The sequence below is a fragment of the Rhinatrema bivittatum genome, chromosome 5 (genome assembly GCF_901001135.1).
Source record: "Rhinatrema bivittatum chromosome 5, aRhiBiv1.1, whole genome shotgun sequence".
NCBI classification, from domain to species: domain Eukaryota; kingdom Metazoa; phylum Chordata; class Amphibia; order Gymnophiona; family Rhinatrematidae; genus Rhinatrema; species Rhinatrema bivittatum.
The window spans coordinates 118421415-118445393 of record NC_042619.1 but is presented as its reverse complement, the minus strand read 5'-3'; the positions used below and the strand labels follow the sequence as shown (position 1 = coordinate 118445393).

The 23979-nt window shown below is 43.4% G+C and overlaps 1 long non-coding RNA gene across 1 annotated transcript in view; it reads left to right on the top strand.

The window, feature by feature from the left end:
- The window catches only part of LOC115092178, a 53386-nt gene extending 36323 nt beyond the window's left edge, over positions 1-17063 (top strand). The window contains exons 3-4 of the long non-coding RNA XR_003856925.1: positions 6634-6707; positions 16894-17063. This is a non-coding gene — a long non-coding RNA (uncharacterized LOC115092178). The remainder of the gene's footprint in view (positions 1-6633; positions 6708-16893) is intronic.
- The last annotated feature ends 6916 nt before the right edge of the window (positions 17064-23979 follow it).

Here is a 23979-nt window from a genome sequence, read left to right as displayed (position 1 = left end):
CAAATCTAACATTTTTACTGCAGTTCTAGTCTAATATAAAGAAAGTTTCCTAGCGTGTAGACAGATGGACTCAGGACCAGTGGGTTATGCTCCCCTCCCAGCAGGTGGAGACGCTGGGTAGCCTGTCCTTGTGGTTTTTGACCTTGAAGACAGTGTTCCTGGTGGCTGTATGCTCTGCATGTCAAATTTCTGAGCTGCAGGCTTTGTTTTGCTGGGAGCTGTTCTTTCGGGTGGAGAAGATTTTAAAACATGCGCACGTATGTTATAAAATAGACGCGTCCATGTGCGCGCTCCGGAAACCACATACTCATGGATGCACACACACGTTTTAAAATATATCCCACTTTGTATAGAGAAATGACATCTATTGTTGCCAAACTTAAGGTCTCAAATGAACTGGTATATTTTGTAATATATTATTGTTCATTGAATCTCTAGTGTATGATGGTAATAAAGGCACTGCCAGATGTAAACACAAACATGGACAGAGGCTCTAATAAAGAACTTCTAGCAGATACTATTGGTCGTCTTGGTCGATTTTTGAGTATTTTGTGTATATTAGGCAATATATATACATCACAGGAACCTTAGGTTTATCTACTTTAAAAAACGATGCTCCTTTGCTGTTATCCATGAATTCTCCAAGGCCTGATCCAAAACCGCACCAATTCTCTTTTTTAACTTCGCTGTAGTATCTTCAACAAATGGGCAATAAAAACTTGTGTCAGATAATTGCCATAACACTTATTGTTTGTATGTCTAAGCATCCATAATAATTGCACCGCCGTTGTCAGCTGCGTTCACCTCTTTAGAGTTGTCATTTTGTAAATCCAGCAGTCTGAATGTTCATCTTGGATGAGATTGTGCCTACTTGGTAAACGTTGTGTAGCCAGAGATCTAATATCCCTTCAGACCAACTCATAAAAAGTATGAATCACTAGATACATTGGTCCTTTATTCTACAAGGACCTATAAAGTCTGGATAAAACAATTAAGAATCAGGCAATTGCTGCATATCTAACCGAGAAATATCAACTGTAGAGGTGCTGCAGGTGATTCAAGCATTGAAACCAGGCAAGGCTTCAGGCCTGGACGGTTTTACAGTCCACTTCTATAAATAGTTCTCTTCGAGTTTGGTGAGTCCACTGACTAAAATGTTTAACCATTAGCGAGAGGGAGGCTCTTTGCCAATGGGTTCTTTTATGGCAGGTATTACAGTCATTGCCAAAGTGGTAACAATCCTATGCAATGTAGCTCATACAGACAGATTTCATTTCTCAATATTAATCTAAAAAATGTAGCTAACGTTTTAGCAGTTCATTTAAATAATGTGATTGGAACTTTAATACATACTGATCAAGTGGGCTTTATACCTGGGTGCATGACAGCCAATAACATGAGGAAAATTTATGATTTAATTCGGTGGGTGAAGGAGAAAATTCCCTCATTATTGTTGCCAACCCTGTTACAGAGTCCATCAAGCTAGGGCAAGAGAACATTGTAGAAATCTCATCTTTATAAGACTTTCCTCACTTCAAATGATGTCAAATATTCACTGAGTTGTACTGTGCTGTTCGTACGTCTCACTCTGCATGTAAAACTGGCCCCTAAACTTAAACTACCACCAACACCTCACCTCAAGCTAATAGCTGGCCCTCATATAGAGATATAAATAGTTGAATACTGGGAAGGCCTTCCCAAAGGCTCTCTCTCTCCCTCCCTCCCTCCACTCCTCTCCCCAAGCCCAGAAATTTGCTGAAATGCAATTTACAATCTTTAACGCAAATTGCGTTATGGACAGTTTGGTCATACTGCTAGGAAAAAAGGTGTAGTTATTTCTGGCATTAAAAACATGTGATAGCATGCATTATGCTATCGCACAGTGTGATATTGCCCCTCATTTTAATTAATCCCGCCCAAATATTTGCATTCACACCATGCAATAATATAAATGACCCTATAAATCTGGTCAAGACAAAAAGCTGTCCTAAAGTTAGCCCCCTAGTTGAATATACCTCCAAAGTTAGCCAGACAAGCTTATCTGGTTAACTTTGCTATCCGGACTATGTCTGAATATAGCCCTCATTATTTTTTCCCTGATGGACCCCATAAATTCTTTGCAGGAAATGACGGTAAAAATGGCCCATTTTGGAGCAGTATCAAGGTTTAAGATTAATGTTGAGAAATCCGAAATGCTGGATATTTCCCTATCTGAATCCTTAATGAGGATGGTGAGGGGACATTTTCCCTATGAATAGGTATCGACTAAAATAAAATATTTGGGTATATATATAAGTAGGGCTAACGAGAGACCATTCCAATTGAATTTTACATTGTTATTTGACCAGATTGGGAAAGATTTGACAAAGTGGGAAGACCAGGATTTATCCTGGTTTGGAAGGATAGCTTTGATTAAAATGAACATCTTGCCAAGTTTGTGTTACCTTTTCCAGTCTGTCTATTCCAATTTTGAGTAAAATATTAAAAGTTTGGCAGAAACTAATTTTTTATTTCTTTTGGCGATGAAGCCCTCCCCGAGTGGCCCAAGCACTTTTATACTTACCATGGTTATATGGCGGTTTGGGTGTACCCAATCTATGCTGGTATTATGCAGTTTCTCAGCTGCAGGCTATTGTGGATGGGGGGACAGCCGAAGCAGTGGGTGGATATAGAATAAACTTTTTTGAGATCTATGTTGTTATACACATTAGTGTGGCAACAAAAACGAATGTGGTGATCCATTTTAGCAGTGTCTCCAACACTTCTAATTCTGTTAAGGCCTGGTCTCAATGGAAACACAGACTAGTTGGGCAAAGGGAATATTTCTATTGTTCAGCATTTCATAATACAGAATTTTTACCAGGATTTTTATCTGGTGTGTCTTCTATCTGGGGAGGAAAAGGTATCACATGCATGGAACATATCTGGGGTGGTACGGATATCTTCTCATTTGGTTATTTAAAGGAGAAATTTGGTCTATTAGATAGGGATTGCTTTCCTTATCTACAAGTCAAGCATTTTGGGCCGCCAAAAAGGATTTTTACCAGCCTCCAAAGAGGTAAGTTGTTATTTGAGCAAGCTCACGAGAGTAAGGGGGTGATCTGAAAATGAACTTCTTGTTCAATTCAGAATTAGAGGAGAAGCTGGTGCACATTAAAGCCTGGGAGAATGATCCAGGGAGGTTTTAAGAACATAAGAACATAAGAAAATGCCATACTGGGTCAGACCAAGGGTCCATCAAGCCCAGCATCCTGTTTCCAACAGTGGCCAATCCAGGCCATAAGAACCTGGCAAGTATCCAAAAACTAAGTCTATTCCATGTAAGCATTGCTAATGGCAGTGGCTATTCTCTAAGTGAACTTAATAGCAGGTAATGGACTTCTCCTCCAAGAACTTATCCAATCCTTTTATAAACACAGCTATACTAACTGCATGAACCACATTCTCTGGCAACAAATTCCAGAGTTTAATTGTGCGTTGAGTAAAAAAGAACTTTCTCCGATTAGTTTTAAATGTGCCCCATGCTAACTTCATGGAGTGTCCCCTAGTCTTTCTACTATCCGAAAGAGTAAATAACCGATTCACATCTACCCGTTCTAGACCTCTCATGATTTTAAACACCTCTATCATATCCCCCCTCAGTCGTCTCTTCTCCAAGCTGAAAAGTCCTAACCTCTTTAGTCTTTCCTCATAGGGGAGTTGTTCCATTCCCCTTATCATTTTGGTAGCCCTTCGCTGTACCTTCTCCATCGCAATTATATCTTTTTTGAGATCCGGCAACCAGAATTGTACACAGTATTCAAGGTGCGGTCTCACCATGGAGCGATACAGAGGCATTATGACATTTTCCGTTTTATTCATCATTCCTTTTCTAATAATTCCCAACATTCTGTTTGCTTTTTTGACTGCCGCAGCACACTGAACCGACGATTTCAATGTGTTATCCACTATGACACCTAGATCTCTTTCTTGGGTTGTAGCACCTAATATGGAACCCAACATCGTGTAATTATAGCATGGGTTATTTTTCCCTATATGCATCACCTTGCACTTATCCACATTAAATTTCATCTGCCATTTGGATGCCCAATTTTCCAGTCTCACAAGGTCTTCCTGCAATTTATCACAATCTGCTTGTGATTTAACTACTCTGAACAATTTTGTGTCATCTGCAAATTTGATTATCTCACTCGTCGTATTTCTTTCCAGATCATTTATAAATATATTGAACAGTAAGGGTCCCAATACAGATCCCTGAGGCACTCCACTGTCCACTCCCTTCCACTGAGAAAATTGCCCATTTAATCCTACTCTCTGTTTCCTGTCTTTTAGCCAGTTTGCAATCCACGAAAGGACATCGCCACCTATCCCATGACTTTTTTCTTTTCCTAGAAGCCTCTCATGAGGAAATTTGTCAAACGCCTTCTGAAAATCCAAGTATACTATATCTACCGGTTCACCTTTATCCACATGTTTATTAACTCCTTCAAAAAAGTGAAGCAGATTTGTGAGGCAAGACTTGCCCTGGGTAAAGCCATGCTGACTTTGTTCCATTAAACCATGTCTTTCTATATGTTCTGTGATTTTGATGTTTAGAACACTTTCCACTATTTTTCCTGGCACTGAAGTCAGGCTAACCGGTCTGTAGTTTCCCGGATCGCCCCTGGAGCCCTTTTTAAATATTGGGGTTACATTTGCTATCCTCCAGTCTTCAGGTACAATGGATGATTTTAATGATAAGTTACAAATTTTTACTAATAGGTCTGAAATTTCATTTTTTAGTTCCTTCAGAACTCTGGGGTGTATACCATCCGGTCCAGGTGATTTACTACTCTTCAGTTTGTCAATCAGGCCTACCACATCTTCTAGGTTCACCGTGATTTGATTCAGTCCATCTGAATCATTACCCATGAAAACCTTCTCCATTACGGGTACCTCCCCAACATCCTCTTCAGTAAACACCGAAGCAAAGAAATCATTTAATCTGTCCGCGATGGCCTTATCTTCTCTAAGTGCCCCTTTAACCCCTCGATCATCTAACGGTCCAACTGACTCCCTCACAGGCTTTCTGCTTCGGATATATTTAAAAAAGTTTTTACTGTGAGTTTTTGCCTCTACAGCCAACTTCTTTTCAAATTCTCTCTTAGCCTGTCTTATCAATGTCTTACATTTAACTTGCCAATGTTTATGCTTTATCCTATTTTCTTCTGTTGGATCCTTCTTCCAATTTTTGAATGAAGATCTTTTGGCTAAAATAGCTTCTTTCACCTCCCCTTTTAACCATGCCGGTAAACGTTTTGCCTTCTTTCCACCTTTCTTAATGTGTGGAATACATCTGGACTGTGCTTCTAGAATGGTATTTTTTAACAATGACCACGCCTCTTGGACATTTTTTACTTTTGTAGCTGCTCCTTTCAGTTTTTTTCTAACAATTTTTCTCATTTTATCAAAGTTTCCCTTTTGAAAGTTTAGCACGAGAGCCTTGGATTTGCACACTGTTCCTTTTCCAGTCATTAAATCAAATTTGATCATATTATGATCACTATTGCCAAGCGGCCCCACCACCGTTACCTCTCTCACCAAGTCCTGTGCTCCACTGAGAATTAGATCAATTAGAGAATTACCCGAATCGGATTGCGATCTCTCTTTCCGGTTATTAGTAAATGTTCGATTTCAACACTTATACTAGAAAATGATTATAAGGTTCTCACACATTGGTATTTGACTCCAGTTAGGTTGCATAAGATGTTCCCACAAGTATCTGGTTTGTGTTAGAAAACATGTAGAGGGATGAGGACTTTTTTCCATGTGTGGTGCGATAGTCCCCATTTTATATGTTTCTGGGATGCTGTTTTCTGTTTTTTTTCATTCAGTCATGGGGATGTCCATGGTCTGCTCTCCTAAAATTGCTTTACTGGGTTTTCAAGACTCTCAGTTATCTGATGTGCTCAACCAACTGCTGCAGCAAATATGTGTGGTGCCCCAATGTGAATTGGCGCCTAATTGGAAGCAGAAGGAACTGCCACGGATGGGGAGAATCCTTCAAAACCTATTTAAAATCCACTATTTGAATAAGCTGATGGCATTACGGAGAAAATCTTTGGGTACATTTGATAAAATTTGGTCTCCATTTGAGGCCTGGCAACAGCATAATGCAGTCTAATGGACATATTTAAATAATCATGATGTGGGGTGTTTGTAGTTGATCTTTTGGTTAACTTTCTCAATATTATTGTACATATCTGTTCTTCTTTCCCAGGGAATATGTTGATTTGTCTTGGGGGTATGAGAAGTGGGGGATTCATTATCATATTATTGATGTTTTCATTGAGGTGTTGTAATTTGTTTTGATGATATACATGAATATAATAAAAACTTTAATGGAAAAAAAAAAAAGAATTAAAGCCTTCAAAGAATCCAGATTCCTCCAAAACCAATACAGGTTCTAAAACCCTATTCAATAGACCTCTATGACAAGTCTGCATCTCTGACTCTGATTAACTAAATCTCTGGAAGAAAAATAGAAAGTTGTATGGAGTGAAATTATTAAGACTGGCAAACAATATAATAGACTTTTTTCCCTCATTAAATACCATGTCTCTTTCTATTGCTCAAATTGCTTTCTTCTTTCAGTTTCAAATTGGTAATGACTGCTGTGGTAGATGAAGGAACTTAGGAAGTACAACAATTTATACAAAATTCTCCAGGTAGGAACCATTCATACTGCCATCTAAGAAAATAGCTCTGGCTCCATTTAACAAATGCATTTCATACTGTCATGGAATTCTCATTGCTGGGTCTTTCTTCCTCTAAATGCTATGAATAGGGAAGTGAGAGGGTGTAACCTAAGCCCAGTCCACAATTCTAAACCAGGTATCTGTTTGGAGCTAAATAAGGAGCAGTATAATTATATGGCAGGAACATTAGTGGCACGCCTCCATTTATGCCAGTGTAGTCCTGGAACATGTCCAGTTACTAAAAGGACTACCACCCAGATTAGTTATTTCTGGGATGTTTTAATAGTGGGTTTGGAAAACAAGTGTACTATTCAGAATTGGCCTGATTTCAAAAGAATTTACATGATTAAAACTAGGTTTTACACGTGTAAATGTACTTTACACGTGTAAGTGGGTTTTGAAAATTGCTTCAATATATGCCATTTAATTGTCCATAGATTTTACATGTGTAAATATATTTTACGTGCGTAAATGGCTTTTGAAAATTGCTATGTTAGTATAACTCATGTGACTCCTTTGAAAATTATCTACAATGTATCTAGAGGAAGCATGACCTTAAGCCACATCTCCTCACTCTGCTATTTGCTAGATACCCTTGTACTCATTTGTTTTCTGATTTGTACTACCTGTTTTCTATTTATTTACTACTCATTGTTTTATTTAATTATTGGCTGTATACACAGCCCAGGGTCTGTGACTGTATTTCATTACTGGGCGCACACAGAGCAATGGAGTATAACCAGGGCACTCAGTCTCCTGCGATTTTGCAGCTGGGGCAAAAGCCGCAAACCCCAGCTCTTGCAGCGGAACTGTGCAGTTCTCCTCAGAGCTGCATGGGACCAGCGGGAGGTAGGTGCAGCTGACTGGGTACAGAAGTGCACCTCTCCCACCTCCCCTCTGTAATTCAGTGGCAAGAGGAGGAGAGCGGTGGTGCTTTGTGCTGTGTCTCTGCCTCTTTCTGCTGCCCAGGCCAAACAGGCATTCTGAACCGCGTAGCAGCACATTGCTCTACATGGTTAAACCACGAGTCTAACCCAGGTGGCAGAGGCAGCATGAAGCAGTGCTCTCCTCCAGCCAGTCAGGGGAGAGGATCAGTTTGGGGCAGAGATGGGAGGAAGAGGCTTGGTCTGGGGTGAAAGAAAGGAGTAGCTTATAGCTATGGGGTGGGAAGAGAGGATCAGCACTTAGCCTAGGGATAGGGAAAGAAGGAAAAGGGAAAGAATCAGAACACAGGGAGATAGGATGTGGGGAATAAAAGGAGGAAAGAGAAAAGGAGAATGGGGAGGAGAGAGATAGAGAGGTTGGAGAGGATAGGGAGAGTAAGGCAGAATAGGGAAAGAAAGGGAGAATAAAAAAGAATGAGGAAAGGAGAAAGAGAGAGGGGTAGGGGAAGGAAAATGGAAAAGGGAGAGAGAGAAAAAGGATAGGGAGGGGAGAGATAGCAAGGAGAGGCAAGTAAGAGAAAGAGAGATAAAGAATGTGGAAAGAAAGGTCAGAGAGATAGGATGTGGAGGGGAAAAGTGACAAAGAGAGAATGAAGAGGAGAGGAAAAAGGGGAGAGAAAGAGGATGGGGAGGGAAAGGGGGAGAGATTGAAAGAGAGGATGGGAAGGGAGAAGGTATGAGAGACAGAAATGGAGACTAGAAAAGAAGATAGGGAAAGAGAGGGCCAGAGGATCAAGAATGGGAGAGAACTGGGAAAGGAGGGCAGTGAAGAGGAAAATGGAGGAAGGGATATCAGGAGGAAAAAAATTGGTAGGAAAGATGAGAGGTCGGTGGTGAGGTTGTCTCAGAGGGAAGGCAGGCGGGCCTGGGAGACAGTGCTGAGGTACTAAAGGCAGGAAAAAATGCTGAAAGGATCAAATAAAATCAAGAGGGAAGAATAGAGGAAAATAATAGCTGAATAGTAAATGCAAATAAGGAAAAAGGCACCTTTTGAGGGAAAAAGACAGGCTCGGGGCCCAGTTGGACCACCAAAGATTTAAAGTGCTCTTGGGGAGGAGGGGGGGGGGGGGTCACATTTAGAACAATAGGGGAGTGGGGTTTGGCACAGGGGGCAGGGCTAGAGCTGGCAGTGCCCAAGATTTATCTCTTTATTTTACATTGGTGCTGCTTCAGGGTGAGCGGGAGGGGTGGGAGAGGGGCTCTCACTACAGCCCCAGGCGGTTTTACATGAGGTATGGGGAGTCTGGAGACTGCATGGCCCCTTTAAAACATGGCAGTCCCAGAATGTGAAGCAATGAAAATCGATGCTAAACTCATTTCTTTCCCTGCCCTAACTCCCCCCCCACCCCCCACCCCCCCCCCCGGCCACCAACTGTTTATGCTCCTAACTTTAGGGGCCTAATGAAACTAGGAGTCTAAATTTAGGAACTCAGTCTTTGTAGATTTTCAAAAGGGCCAATTGAGGTCCTAACTGCAAAAGATAGCAGCCTAAACTCTTTGAAAATTGGCCCATATGTGAATGAAGCTGACCCATAAAAAACGTTTCTCAGCCACAACCGTTCAATTTCTCTTTTCAATTTCTGGTGAAAGGCCAAATTTTGTCATCTTCTGATCTATGGGTAGGAATGTAGATGCCATGGGCTTTCAAATAACGTTTCATTTATGAAAATCAATGTGGGGTGCAGTAGCCTGGAAAAATGTACTATAATATAGATTTTTTTTAAACTTATGTTTAATAATATGAGTTAACTAGTTGACAACAGTAGAAATGCCCCTGAGGCCCCCTATGAATCGCCCTCCCCCAGCCCCAGCGCAGCCTGCCCTCCTGCTGTAAATCCTAGTACAGCCCACTCAGCCCACTCAGCACCACATCACCCCCCTTCACCCGTACCCCCATCCAACCGCAGCACCAGGACCGGCATAGCCTGTCTCCTTCCCATTACCCAGCCCAGGCGTCTTGCATAAATCCCCATTCCCACGTGCAAGTCGGCCTAGTTTAAAACATGTGAGCGTAAATAAAATTTACCAGTTTACCAATTACTCCATCAGGTTGCCCAGTCCTTTTCCAAATCATGGAGCCCTTCATGGTTCTTCAGCCTGAACTCCCCCCTCCCCCTCCAGTTCACTCAGACCTCCTCCCACCCAGTCAGTAGGATTATAACAAACACATTTAAGATCACGTCAGATAATTAGCAGGTGGAAAAATATGTAAGTTGGCAAATGTATTCACGTGTCTTTTAAAACAGCAACTTAGATGTATGCAAGCGCTGGCCCTGCCATGGAACATCTCTAGACTTTTTTACACAAGCTTGAAAGAATGAAAATATGCACGTAATTTTTACTTTTACAATACATGGAATACATGAGTAGAGGTTACTTACGTGAGTATATGCAAATTTTTATGCACGTAAAGTTTTGTAAATTCACCTCATATTATATAAAAGTACTTGCAAATATTTTGCATATTAAATAATTGTAATGTTCACACGCCATAACCCATAGTTTATGCATGGAGACCGGGACAGTTTTATCACTGGTTTTCATCATATGTCAGTAACCAGGTGCAGCAAAAACATATTAGAAACAGTGCTTACTCCTAGCATGAATTAACCACACGGGTTCCTCAGCGTTCAGTTCTATCTGCAACACTCTTTAATTTTTATCATTCTCCACTTTGCAAATGACTCACTAGTCTTGGAGTCTGCTGTAAGATCTATGCAGTTGATATTCAGTTTTATGTACCGGTCACATTTTCTTGGGATCTCTCTGTTAGGATTCATGGGTTCGTGGGCCCTTGGCCCGAGGTGAGGGTGGGTACCACCTGTGGGGAGGAGCCCCACAGGTCCCCACCGTCGGGAAGCGAGGTCAGCTGTGGTAGGAGATTCAGTAGTATAGAGAAATGGAGCATCCTGAGTCACAGCCACATGATCATAGGTGCAGTAAAGGGAGTACTGTGGGGGATCCCGAGAAGCGGGGTGAGAGACACAGTTCTGGGAGAACCCACAGTATACTCGCTGAACTGGAGAGGCACGTTCCAGAGTAGAAACCTCCGAGAGGATGAAGCACTGGGCAGGCCCCGAGGAGCGGGGAGTGCGAGACAGGAATTTCTGGAGGTCCACAGCAGAGAGTGACCCGAGGGGTGAGGCTGGGCAGCAAGAGAGGCTCTGGCGTGGTGACGTAGGCCAACCCGCGGGGCGAGAAAGCCAGGGTGAATCGCTGCAGTAGTGATGAAAGCAACTACTGGGATCGGGGCTGTGCACGATGGAATCTCTGGCAGAGAAACGAGAGCACTACCCCAAGGAGCAGGGTGCTGAGTAGAGTCACTGAACCAGAACTGAAGCGCTGCCCCAAGGAGCGGGGAAGCGCAGGCACAGTCTCTGTGTAGTTCGTAGGCGCTACCCGAGGATCAGGGAAGCGCAGGTACCGTCGTCGTTGTAGAACGTAGGCGCTGCCCCGAGGAGCAGGGAACACAGGTACAGTCTCTGTAGTAGAATGTAGGCACTGCCCTGAGGAGCGGGGAAGCACGGGTCCAGACTCCAAGCAGAAGGAGGTTCCAAGGGGCGACCCTGGGGAGCAGGGAGGCCGGTAGGCAGGAGCTCTTGGAGGCGCAGGGCTAGCCCAAGGAGCGGGGGAAGCCAGGAGACAGAGTCTCACACAAGAGCACAGCAGGGCCCCCGAGGAGTGAGTACCTGAACAGAGTCCAGAGGCAGGTAGAACCGATACAGGAACCATTGGTCTGAGAAGCCAGGAGCAGGTATCAGTAGCGAAGGAACTCGTTGCCAAGTCAGCTAGCAAAGGGCGAAGGTGGTGCTTAAGAATCCCTATCTGGTGACTTCATCTGCCGGGGACGCCCCTGAGGTTCCCGCCCTTGGGTCTTCAAAAGAGAGGCTGGTGGCGTGCGCGCGCGCCTAGGAATGACCAGAGCCAGCATGGGTGGTGGCGGTGTCCCGGATGCCATGAGAAGGCTTGGGAACCTGGAGGAATGTGGTGGTAGCAGCTAGCCTCAGCCACGAGTAGGCCCGGAGACGAGCGCAGAGCAGTAAATGAAGTGAGTTGCATCGGTCGCAGCCATCTGCGACCGACAGTCAAAACACTCTCATTATAGTATGTTTCACTCTGTTTACCCGCAGTCAAACTAGGGTTATTTCATCATAAATTACTGTTACATTTCAATGAAACAGAGCTGTTAATCCTGAGCAGAAACCCTATGGTTAATCCACCCTCTGAATTTTTATTTAACGGCTGTAAAATATCAATTGCTTCACGTACACTTGATCTTGGTGTTTCACTTGAAGCTGAACTATCCATGCAGGTTTACGTTCAAAATGTAACCAGAGTTGTTTTTTTCAAACTGAGAATGTTAAGATGGTTGAAACCATTTCTGCCACATCTTACAAGCTCTCATCCCTCTGTCTGTCTCGTCTGGCATGGTGAGACTTGTGATAGATGTTTTTTCAATCTCTGACCCAATCATTTGGAATTCATTACCTTAGCAGCTCCGGTTAATCATATGCCACAGGCAATTTAAGAAACCCTTAAAGGCTCTTTTATTTAATTAGCTTTTGAAAGCCCTGATTTTAAAAAACATTTACATGTGTTTTACACATGTAAATGCACTTTACTTAAGTAAGTAGGCTTCGGAAAATTGCTACAATATATGCCATTGAATTGTCTATAGGATTTACCCACATAAGTGCACATTACTCAAGCAAATGGCTTTGAAAAATTGCTATGAGAGTATGTCACATTTACGTGCATAACTCCTTTGAAAATTACCTCTTTAGTGTTACCCCCTGACAGGGTACATAAAATGATAGATTGGGTTTCCCCTATTGGATAAGGGTCCATCCTTTGCAAATTTGTTTGGTGGATTCTTCCAAATGGTCAAGCAGATGCTGAGGTGGACCAGTATGACGACAGCATGAGTATCCATTAACTGACTGGGAGGCTTTCCTTCATGAGCTCTGATCCCATGCCCAACCCCAATGCTGGCTCTCTAAGGATGAGTGACACCATGTTTCAAACATCCAAACAATTAACTTTATTTCTCTGAGTGAACAAGCAAGCAATTATTTACATGGATGTGAAGCTATTTACATTTATTTATTATTATTTATTTAATTTATATTCTGCTTTTCGGCACTTCACAGTAGATTACATTCAGGTACTCTAGGTATTTGCCTGTCTCCAGAGGCTCACGGTCTAAGGCAATGGAGGGTAAAGTGACTTGACCAAGGTCTCAAGAAGCAACAGTGCTAATTAAAGCCTGGCTTCCTTGATTCGTAGTCTGCTGCTCTAATCACTAGGCTTCTCCTCCATGCCTACGTAGTCAATAACTGATTAAGCTCAGAGACTCATGGGCTTCTACCATCAGAACTATACAGTGAAATCTCAAACTTCCGAGAACATAATAATTAAATTTCTGCATCCACATAACTACTTGTACTATGGACCAAACTCAGGATAACCTAGACTTCTCAATTCCTTTGGACTCCTTCAAATCCCGATCCTGGTTAAGGAATGGGGCTCTCCTTTGCCAGTATACTCATATCAAAATCCACATCCAAATGGAAGCTTGAGGCACTTATCAGAGACAAAGATAAAGAGATACAAATCTTGCATACCCAACTTCAACAGAAAAGGAAGGCTTCCTCTAACCTAGAACCTAAAGAGATGGTAGATGTTGCTACCCTCATGGTAGATACTATCCTTCATCCAAGATGAGATCATTCCTTCATCTATGGGTTAACTTCAATCCCAGGAGAAAACCAGTTGTTTGGTTGTAGAAGTGACCAGCCAAGCTAAGAGACCTGTATGGTTCCAGAATGAACTTTCATCACCGATACCCCTGCAAACTCAAGGCCTCAGAAGGGGGGCTTAAGATGGGGGGTATTGTTGCATTTGGCAGTTTGCGTGTCTATACCATGGACCACCATGGGGGCTTAAAATGGGGGATATTGTTGCATTTGGCAGTTTGTGTGTCTATACCATTACCTCCAGGACTGAGCCATTGGTGAGGCTCCCCGATGCTGACTGCTGTGCTCCTCCTATAAGGCCAACACCGCCAATGGCAGAATGCCGCCAACTCTGCTTAATATTCCTTCTGGCGGTGCACAAGTCTGCCCTGAATTTAAAGGCCGGTGGCAGGAATTCCCCCTTTCCCCCTGTAGCTCCCACTAATGATGTCACTGCCTTCAGCCTTTAAAAGGGTTCTGTTCATATCAATTAATGCCTCGGCAATAGGTCCACTATTAAGAGTAGAATGAGTTGCCTTAGCATTTGACTCCTGTCCTCGCCTGAACGTTACCTGTCCTGACTGCTGCCTGTTTTGAACCATGCCTGAACTCAGCTTATCCCGGACCCTGGCCTATTATTCAACTTCTTCCACAGATCTTCACCTCAGCAACAAAGGCCCAAGCCTAAGGCCTGCCGGCCCCGGCACCCGAGGGCTCACCCTAAGGGGAATGAGGACTGGTATAGGTGAAGCTCCAGTTGGGCCTCTGCCATAGCCAGCTCCACCAGCCGATTGAGGGGATCTGCAGGGCTCCTTCTTGCAGGTTGTGCCAACTCCAACACAGTCCAAGGATCCACACCTGCAACATTAGCTCGCTTTTGAAAATACTTCTGTGCTTACTTCCAAGCACCAGTTCACTTAGACTTACACTAGTTGACACAGATCTTCACTAGTTTACCCATACCCTCTACCAATTGCTCCAATTCCCTCACCCAAAAACTGCAGACAATAGAGAAGTCAGATTTAAATTCTGGGACTTGATTAGCAGGTCTAAAAGTATGTACAGGTTTGATGATGTATGGACATACTCAATTTATAAAATATGTGAATGTGCATCTACTTACCAAACCCACTCTGGAACACTCACACAACACACTCAAGATACTCTCTTTTTACATGCCTACTTTCCCACATGTCAGTAACAGTGCGTGCATACTCCTGCCCCTCTGAAAATTTGATTACTATGCACAGAGTCTACTTTTGTGTGTATATGACCAATTTGACACATACAAGTCCTGCATAACTCTTTGAAAATTCACCCCAAAATGCCCAAGGCCTGTCCTAAAAGGATGTTAAGGTTAGTCATTGAAGATATTGCTGAGAATTCAGACACCGAACTTTTATCATATCATCATCCGCACCATAAAAGGGAGGAATAGACAAGTCTTGGGTCATAGACTTCAAGCAACACGTTGGTCTATACTCTATAATAGGGATGTGCATCCGTTTTCCACGTATTTGAAATCCGCAACTTATTTTTTGCTATCTGTTAAATACGTGGGGAGGCGAAACGCATCGCGACTCCCCACATATTAAACAGATTTCTGTTTAATTCGGCCTAAATAAAAATTTAAACCCCCCCACACTCCTGACCCCCCCAAGACTCCCCAAAACTCCCTGGAGGTCCAGTGGTGGGGTCCGGGAACTCACTCAGACCCTCGGTGCTAGTTTCATCATGGCGCCGATAGCCTTTGTCACAGGGGCTACGGTGCCATTGGTCAGCCCCTGTCACATGGCCATCGGCGCCATCTTGTGCTTCTACCATGTGACAGGGGCTGACCAATGGCACCGGTAGCCCCTGTGACATAGTATGGGCAAAGGCTATCGGCGCCATTTTGAGTCCTGGCCTGGTGTCGGACGGCAGGTCGCTCCGGGACCCCCTTTGGACCCACAGGGACTTTTGGCCAGCTTGGGGGGGCCTCCTGACCCCCACAAGACTTGCCAAAAGTCCAGCAGGGGTCCAGGAGCGACCTCCTTTCACGCCGGCCGCCCGATCCCAATACTCAAAATGGCGGCGTTGTATTTAGCAAAGAGTTTATAAAAAAAAATTTGAATTATGAGATTGATTTATAAAGATATTTTAAAAATAATAAATATTGTTCTTCCCCCAAAAAAGATTTTTTTGATAAGTTTTTTGGTGCCAAAACACACTTTAAAAATGGACGACTGACAGCTCGCAGAGATTTGCTTTTCAAGAGTAGAGACCTGATATCCGCTGGTGTAGTGCATGGTAATTTTATTTTATTGTCTGGTTTTGTTTAAAGGCATGATTTAGAATCTATACATGAATTTTATTGGTATGGTCTTTTAAAAAGTTTTTCATTTTACTTATAATTTATACAATAGAAGTATACCTAGTCAGCTTTTAGACATCAATGAATTCTCCCTCATAAATATGAATGAAGTTGAGAATGTGGCTGACATTGTTATAATATAAACTATTGCCATTGTTAAAGGACACACGTTGATTCTGGCAGTCTTTTAAACTCCACCACTCCTCCTTAAATGATTGATAACTGAGTTCAGCGCCATTGAGTTTAAAAAAAATCTTTTCCGTGTAAGCGTTGTAATTAGCATATTGATTTATTATATTATGTTTATTGTCTCCACCGTGTGGGACCTTGATTCACCTAAGGGTTTTTAGATTAGGATTTCTACTTCACTATTTTTATATACATTTGTTAGGGAGCACCGAGCAGCTTTAAGACTTTGTCTTTGTAGTCCGTAATTTACATTGTACTCTAAATACTGTTCAGTTGCATATCGGACAGTTTTATAAACACTAGTTCTCATGAGTGAACTATAAAACAGTTTTCTGTTTGAGAAATTATACATTACTTTATGTATTCATGTTTATATGCAACATGATGCATTGTAAAATATTTGAGTAATTTGCCGGCGTTCTTTACATAAAAAATTTTTTAAATATGAAAACACTACCCGTATCATCATCATTCGCTCATCATGACATAAACCCTTTTTGTGTATTTGCATCGTTTGAATAACTTTTAGCCGATGCTCTCATTATCATTGAATTATGCTTGGCACTGGCAAACACTGCGGTGATCCGCATTTTAATACGGCATCAATAACACAGCAAGTTAATACACTCCAAGGTTAATTTAAAATAGATTATAATGGATAATAATGGCGAGTATTTCATCCGAATAAATATTTATATACATAATATACGAGGCTACCATCGGATTAATTTTCATTCCGTCTGCACATTGAAGTTCTGGTTTAATTACAATGTTTCACAATCATTTTTTATAGGCGCAATGAAATGGTTCAATTTCATTGAGTCATGATTGGGTCCGAATGATACAAAGTAAATAGTTGTCATAAGATACGAATAACAGTCAGACAAAATCTTATGTAAATTTATAACACATAATTATCATATGAATTTTTTTAGACTTATTACTACTGCGGATTATCTACAAACAATAGTGGGATATGAGGTTAAACCGACCTCAATAGATTTGAGTCTAATGAGTGTTTAAGGTAAAAACGAATAATTTATGAATAATGATACAAACCTTTGTTTTTAACTAAAAATGTATTGTTTTTTAAGATAAAAAAATTTTTTCATTGATACAATAAATTTGATGTTTAGACATACAATAAAGAACAAAGAATTTTTAATAATTAACATACATACCTAATTCCTCCTTTTTCCAAAAAATAGGTAAAAGTATAATATTACTGTATCATAACTTATTTAATAAGTTATGATACAGTAATATTATATTATATCATAAGTTATTTGTAACTTCATTTAAAAAATGTTTTTTTTTATTTTAATCTTGTTAATTTTATGTTCTGTATGATCGATTTACAGCCCCTAAGGCAGCAGCTGTGAGAGCTGCGAAACTCAGCCTGAGTCGGGCACTTTATTTCACAAACATCCAGCGGGGGTCCGGGAACGACCTCCTGCGCTCGACTCGTGTTGCCGTACGGCCGGCGCCATTTTGCTTTGCCGTACAGCAAAATGGCGCCGGCCGTACGGCAACACGATTCAAGCGTAGGAGGTCGTTCCCGGACCCCCGCTGGACCCCCAGGGACTTTTGGCCAGCTTGGGGGGGCCTCCTGACCCCCACAAGACTTGCCAAAAGTCCAGCGGGGGTCCGGGAACGACCTCCTGCGCTCGGCTCGTGTTGCCGTACGATTTACGATTTTTGACGATAAATCGGGGGAATTCCTATTAAATATCGCCTCTAACGATTTTTGACGATTTAAAATATATCGGACGATATTTTAAATCGTCAAAAAATGATTCACATCCCTAATGACTACTACTCCATCTCTACCTGGCCTTCCGCCTGAATACGCATCCTTTCAGGACGTCTTCTCCAAGCAAGCCGCAGACGTTTTACCACCACATAGAACTTTCGACTGTGCATTTAATCTGAAGCCTAACTCGGAGCCTCCCCCCTCTCATTGTCAGAGACTGAGGCCATGTCAGCCTATATCCAAGAGAAAGACTAAAGAGGTTAGGACTTTTCAGCTTGGAGAAGAGACGACTGAGGGGGGATATGATAGAGGTGTTTAAAATCATGAGAGGTCTAGAACGGGTAGATGTGAATCGGTTATTTACTCTTTTGGATAGTAGAAAGACTAGGGGACACTCCATGAAGTTAGCATGGGGCACATTTAAAACTAATCAGAGAAAGTTCTTTTTTACTCAACGCACAATTAAACTCTGGAATTTGTTGCCAGAGAATGTGGTTCGTGCAGTTAGTATAGCTGTGTTTAAAAAAGGATTGGATAAGTTCTTGGAGGAGAAGTCCATTACCTGCTATTAAGTTCACTTAGAGATTAGCCACTGCCATTAGCAATGGTTACATGGAATAGACTTAGTTTTTGGGTACTTGCCAGGTTCTTATGGCCTGGATTGGCCACTGTTGGAAACAGGATGCTGGGCTTGATGGACCCTTGGTCTGACCCAGTATGGCATTTTCTTATGTTCTTATGTTCTTATGTTTATCAGACCCTCTAAATCACCTGCTGGTGCAGGGTATTTTTTTGTTGGCAAGAAGGATGGATCCCTTGCATTGATTATTGAGGTCTCAATGAAATTACCTTCAAGGACCGATGCCCCCTACCGCTGATTTCAGAGGTGTTTGACAGACTCCAGGGGGCCAAGATCTTTACCAAGTTGGATCTAAAGGGGGCCTACAACATGGTCAGAATCCGTGATGGGGATGAGTGGAAGACCGTTTTTAATACCTGTGATGGACACTTTGAGTACTTAATCATGCCTTTCGGCCTGTGTAATGCACCAGCTGTGTTTCAAACTATGATGAATGAAATTCTACGAGATCTGCTGTACCAGTGCATGGTGGTATATTTAGATGACATCTTAATCTTCTCTCAAGACCATCAGACACATCGGGCAGATGTGGTAAAGGTACTATGAATTCTACGTGACAATCGCCTTTACGCAAAGCTTGAGAAGTGTGCCTTTCACCAAGAATCTATGCCTTTCCTTGGCTACATTGTTTCTAAAGAAGAGTTCCAGATGGACCCTCAAAAGACCAAGAGCATCCAAGACTGGCCCCAACCCACCGGATTAAAGGCACTATGCCGTTATCTCAGCTTTACGAATTACTATCATACGTTCATTAAAAATTACTCCACCTTAACTGCTCCACTCACTGCCATGACTAGAAAGGGGGCCAACCCTTCTCAGTGGTCTCCTGAGGCTCTGGCAGCCTTCCAGACACTCAAAGCAGCCTTCTTAAAGAAACCTTATCTTCGCTACCCCGACCCTCATCGACCATTCATTGTTGAAGTCGATGCCTCTGATGTCGGCATGGGGGCTGTGTTAAGCCAGCACAGCGACACCAACACTCTTCATCCATGCTCATTTTTCTCTCGGCGTTTCACTCCAGCTGAGAGAAATTATGGAATAGGAGATAAAAGCTTTTAGCTATTAAGCTAGCCTTTGAGGAGTGGCGTCCATGGTTGGAAGGGGCCCAACACCAAATACTGGTGTATACAGACCACAAGAATCTGGAGTATCTGCAGCATGCGCAGCAGCTTAATCATCGGCAAGCCAGGTGGTCATTATTTTTGAACCGATTCGACTTTCTGCTCAAATACCGTCCTGTGGAGAAGAATGTCCAGGGAGATGCCTTCTCATGCTCATTTCTACCAGAAGATGTGCCCGACGAACCTCGCCACATTATCAGCCCTGAGAAAGTGGTCTTAGCCGCCACTCATGTGGTACCAGTCGGTAAGACGGAGGTGGCTCGAGGTATGAGGAAAAAGTTATTAAGGTGGGCCTATGACTCTTGACTGGCCGGTCACCCTGGCCAAGCCCGCACACTAGCCATGCTCCAACGCTTCTATTGATGGCCCACGATGAAGGCAGATGTACAAGCTTACGTAGCCTCATGCACCACCTGGGCGAAACAAAAACCTCTGCAAGCCGACCTCCCCGGCATCCCCGGAACGGCATGGGCGATTGCGTTCGCCATTTTCCTTCTGGCATCACTTAGGGCATGCGCGCGCACGCGCTGGCCCTCCTTTTACGTGCGTCATGGCGGGAACCTCAGGTGTGTCTCCTCTGCATGACGTCACTACCTACGTGTATTTAAACTCCATTCACTAATCCAGCTATGAGTTAGCAAGGATTCCCATCCTACTGATTTCGCTCATGCTACAAATGCCTTCGCTCTGTACTCCTGCCTCGGACGACCCACCTGCTCCTTGGTGTCCTTGCCACATTCCGGTTCTACCCTTCAGGGCCAGCTTGCTTCCAGCTCAGGATGCCTAAGGTACCCACTCCTCAGGGGCCTTGCCTCATCCTGGGCCTCCACTCCTCGGAGGTCCCTCTCTCCTTCAACCTGCTACTACAGAGTGAGTACCTCAGCTTTCCAGCTTGTCTCACTCTCACACCTTCTACTGTGTGGATTCACGGCGTACCCTGCTCTGCGGACCACTACCGGATCTACCTCTCTGGCCTATCATCTACAGTGTGGATTCACAGCATACCCCACTCTGTGGTCCACTACCGGATCTACAACTATCAGTGATTGGTGAGAGTACATCTCCGCGATTATCACGCTGCGGAATACTGATGAGACTACCTCTCTGGGACCACCTTCATCTCTGCAGGAGTTCTTTCACCGCTCCTCAGGTTACTCCCATCATCGGCTGTATAATAAAGACTCTCTTGACTCTGTATGTGTGTGCTATAGAGCCAACCTATCGCAGCAAGTCCCCACAAGGCTCTACCCTGTGGGAGGAACCATCTCTTGCTGCGACCAAGGACCCACAATACTACTAAATTATAACAGACCCATCCTCACTATACAGTTCCTGTGCCGGCTTGCTAAAGTGGATGGTCTACTGTCTGCCATTGTTGACCTGATGCCTAGTTCTAAAGCCCTCCTTGATGCTCTGCCCTTACTCCAGCCTCCTTGATGCAATCTCCAGTCATGGTCCAGCTGCTGGCTCTTTTCATCATGTTTCATGTCCTGCTGATGTCTGTCTCATCTCATCTCATCCTGCTGCTGCTTCCTCCATGCTGTTGCTCTTCTCATCTCATCCTGCTGCTGCCTCCAAACTGATGCCTCATCTCACTTCAACTCATCCTGCTGCTGCCTCCATGCTGTTGTGTCTTCTCCTGGGGCTGGTGCCTCCATGCTGCAGTGTCTTTTGGGGCTCCTGCCTCCATGCTGCAGTGTCCTCTCCTGGGGCTCCTGCCTCCATGCTGCAGTGTCCTCTCCTGGGGCTCCTGCCTCCATGATGCACTCTTCAGACCTGGTCCTGATGCCTGCTATTTAACCTTTGCTGCCTTGGCCCTTAGGCTGTCCCCCCAGATAATATGGACTATCTGGGGGATTTTTGGTTTACATCACATTTATTTATTTATTTATTTATTTCGAGGCTTTTATATACCGAAGTATAGCGGGTTGCCTTCACTCCGGTTTACAAGATAACAACTTATACAAATTGGTAACAAATTGGTAACACTGGGACGCCCTAGCAGTGAACTGAGTTAGGGGTGAGGTCAAGGGGGAACAACGATTACAAACTGAATAGAGCACTTTATAACAAATGGTGAAATCAAGTAACATGGGGGTAGAGGGCAGGACTCATAGAGGAGCGGGGTAACTGGAGGTAGGATGAATCTGGGAGGAAGAAATGAGGTGGGACGGGGTGTAGGGGAGTGGGTGGGGCGGGGGGAGAGGTAGGAAGGGGGGAGATCGAGAGAGATGTGCGGGAGGAGGAAGGAAGTGGGGAAGAGGGGAGGAGTTGTGGATGGCTTAGCCGACTCCGTCACGGAAAGTAAGGTTGAAATACCATGTTTTGAGTTCCTTTTTGAAAGATTTAATGTCACTGAGTGATCTTAGGTATTGAGGTAGGGTGTTCCATAATTTGGGTCCTGCGACGGAGAATGCTCTGTTCCTCGTGGTTGTCAGTTTGGCTATGCTGGGGGAAGGTATGTCTAGGATCGTTTTGCCTGCTGTTCTGGTAGCACGTTGCGCTTTGTGAAGGTGAATCATGTCATTGAGGGCGGGGTTGGCTTCGTTGTAGATTGAGTTGTGGACAGTTGTTAGAATTTTAAATTCAATCTTTTGTGCTATGGGAAGCCAGTGGAGGCTTTTCAGAGCGGGGGTGATATGATCCGATTTCTTCTTGCCAGTGAGGATTCTGGCGGCGGCGTTTTGCAGCATTTGGAGTGGCTTTATGGTGGATTTTGGGAGGCCGATCATCAGGGAGTTGCAGTAGTCAAGGCTGTTGAAGATTAGGGACTGCAGCACTGTTCGGAAGTCTTGATGGTGGATAAGTGGTTTCAAGTGTTTCAGGAGGTGGAGTTTCAGAAAGCCTTCTTTCGTTTTCATTGCGATATTCTTTTTTAAGTTGAGGTCGCTGTCAATCCAGATTCTGAGGTCTTTTGTTGTGTTTTTGAGTTGGATGCTAGAGTTGTCAATTTGTAGGAAGTGTGAAGAGGTTGTCGACCCTGGGTTGTGTTTACCTATGAGGATGCATTCAGTTTTATTCATATTGAGTCATAGTTTCAGCTGGTTTAGTTTGTCTCTGATGGCGATTAGGTGCTTGGCTGTGGAGTTCAGAGCCTCTTCAATGGAGTTAGATACGGGGATGAGTAGTTGAATGTCAACTGCATACATAAAATAAGTTATGCCAAGACTTGAGATGAAATGGCAGAGTGGGAGTAGGTATATATTAAAGAGGGTGGCAGATAGGGCGGAGCCTTGTGGTACCCCGGTGTCAAGGGGAAGGGGGTTGGATGAATTGTTGTTAATGGCGACCTTGAAGAATCTATCTTTTAGGAAGGACGTGAACCAGCTTAGTGTTTTGTCGGTCAGGCCGATGTGTGCCAGGCTTGAAATCAGGGTTTCGTGGTCAACCGTGTCGAACCCCGCGGAGAGATCGAGTAGAATTAGAAGATGATTTAGCTTGTTGTCGAGGCCTCTAATTAATATATTTGAAAGGTTGATTAGTAGAGTTTCGGTGCTTCTGTTTTTTCTGAATCCATGTTGTGAGGTATGGAGGATATTATTGTCCTCTAGATGCTCGTTAAGCTGAATCAAGGCAGCTTTTTCGGTCAGCTTGGCGAGAAGCGGGAGGTTTGAGATGGGGCGGTAGTTATTCAGATCAGAAGGGTCGAGGTTCTTCTTTTTCAAGATAGGAGTGATAGTTGCTGTTTTTAGTTGTGATGGGAGTATCCCTTCTTCGAGCGATTTGTTAATGATAGCTGCTATGGTCGGGGCGATGATGTGTGCCATTTCTTTCAGGTATCGGGTAGGGATTGAGTCTAGGTCGTGGCGTGCTGGGTTGATTTTTTAAATTAAGTTTTCGGCATCTTTGTTGGAAATTGGAACAAAGTTCGCCCAGGGTGTTTTGGTATATTTAATATTTTGGTCCTCTGTGTTTGAGAGGGTGTTGAAGGAGTTGGTGATCTTGCTTATTTTGTTCCTGAAGAACAGGGCTAGGTCTTGACTTAGGTTGTTTGTATTAGTTGTGGCAGTGCTGTGGTTGTTGTTGTTTTCTTCGATCAGGTTTCTTACGATGTTGAATAGAGCGTTAGAGCTGTTTGAGGAGTTCTTTATCTTAAGACTGTAGTAGTCTCGTTTGGTGTTCATGATTTCCTTTTTATATGAGGCGAGTAGCGCACGGTAACGTTGAGTGGTTACTGGGCATTTGGATTTTCTCCATTCCTTTTCTAGTTTTCTTAGGTTGCCTTTCATTAATCTGAGATGTGAGTTGAACCAGGGGTTGTTTTTATGGCCGGTTTTTTTGATGTTTTTGGTTTTTAAGGGGTTTATGTTGTTGGCGGTTTGTTCCGTGAGGTGGATCCAGGATTGAATAGCGTTGTTGGTGTTAGAGAGGTCTAGGTTGTCGAGTTGCTTAGAGAGCTCTTCTTGTAGTTGGTCGAGTTGAAAGGGGGGTCGGTATTTGAATGATGGTCTGTCAGAGGCATTCTTTAAGATGTTGATCTGTAGTTGTGTCTTGCATTGTATGATGA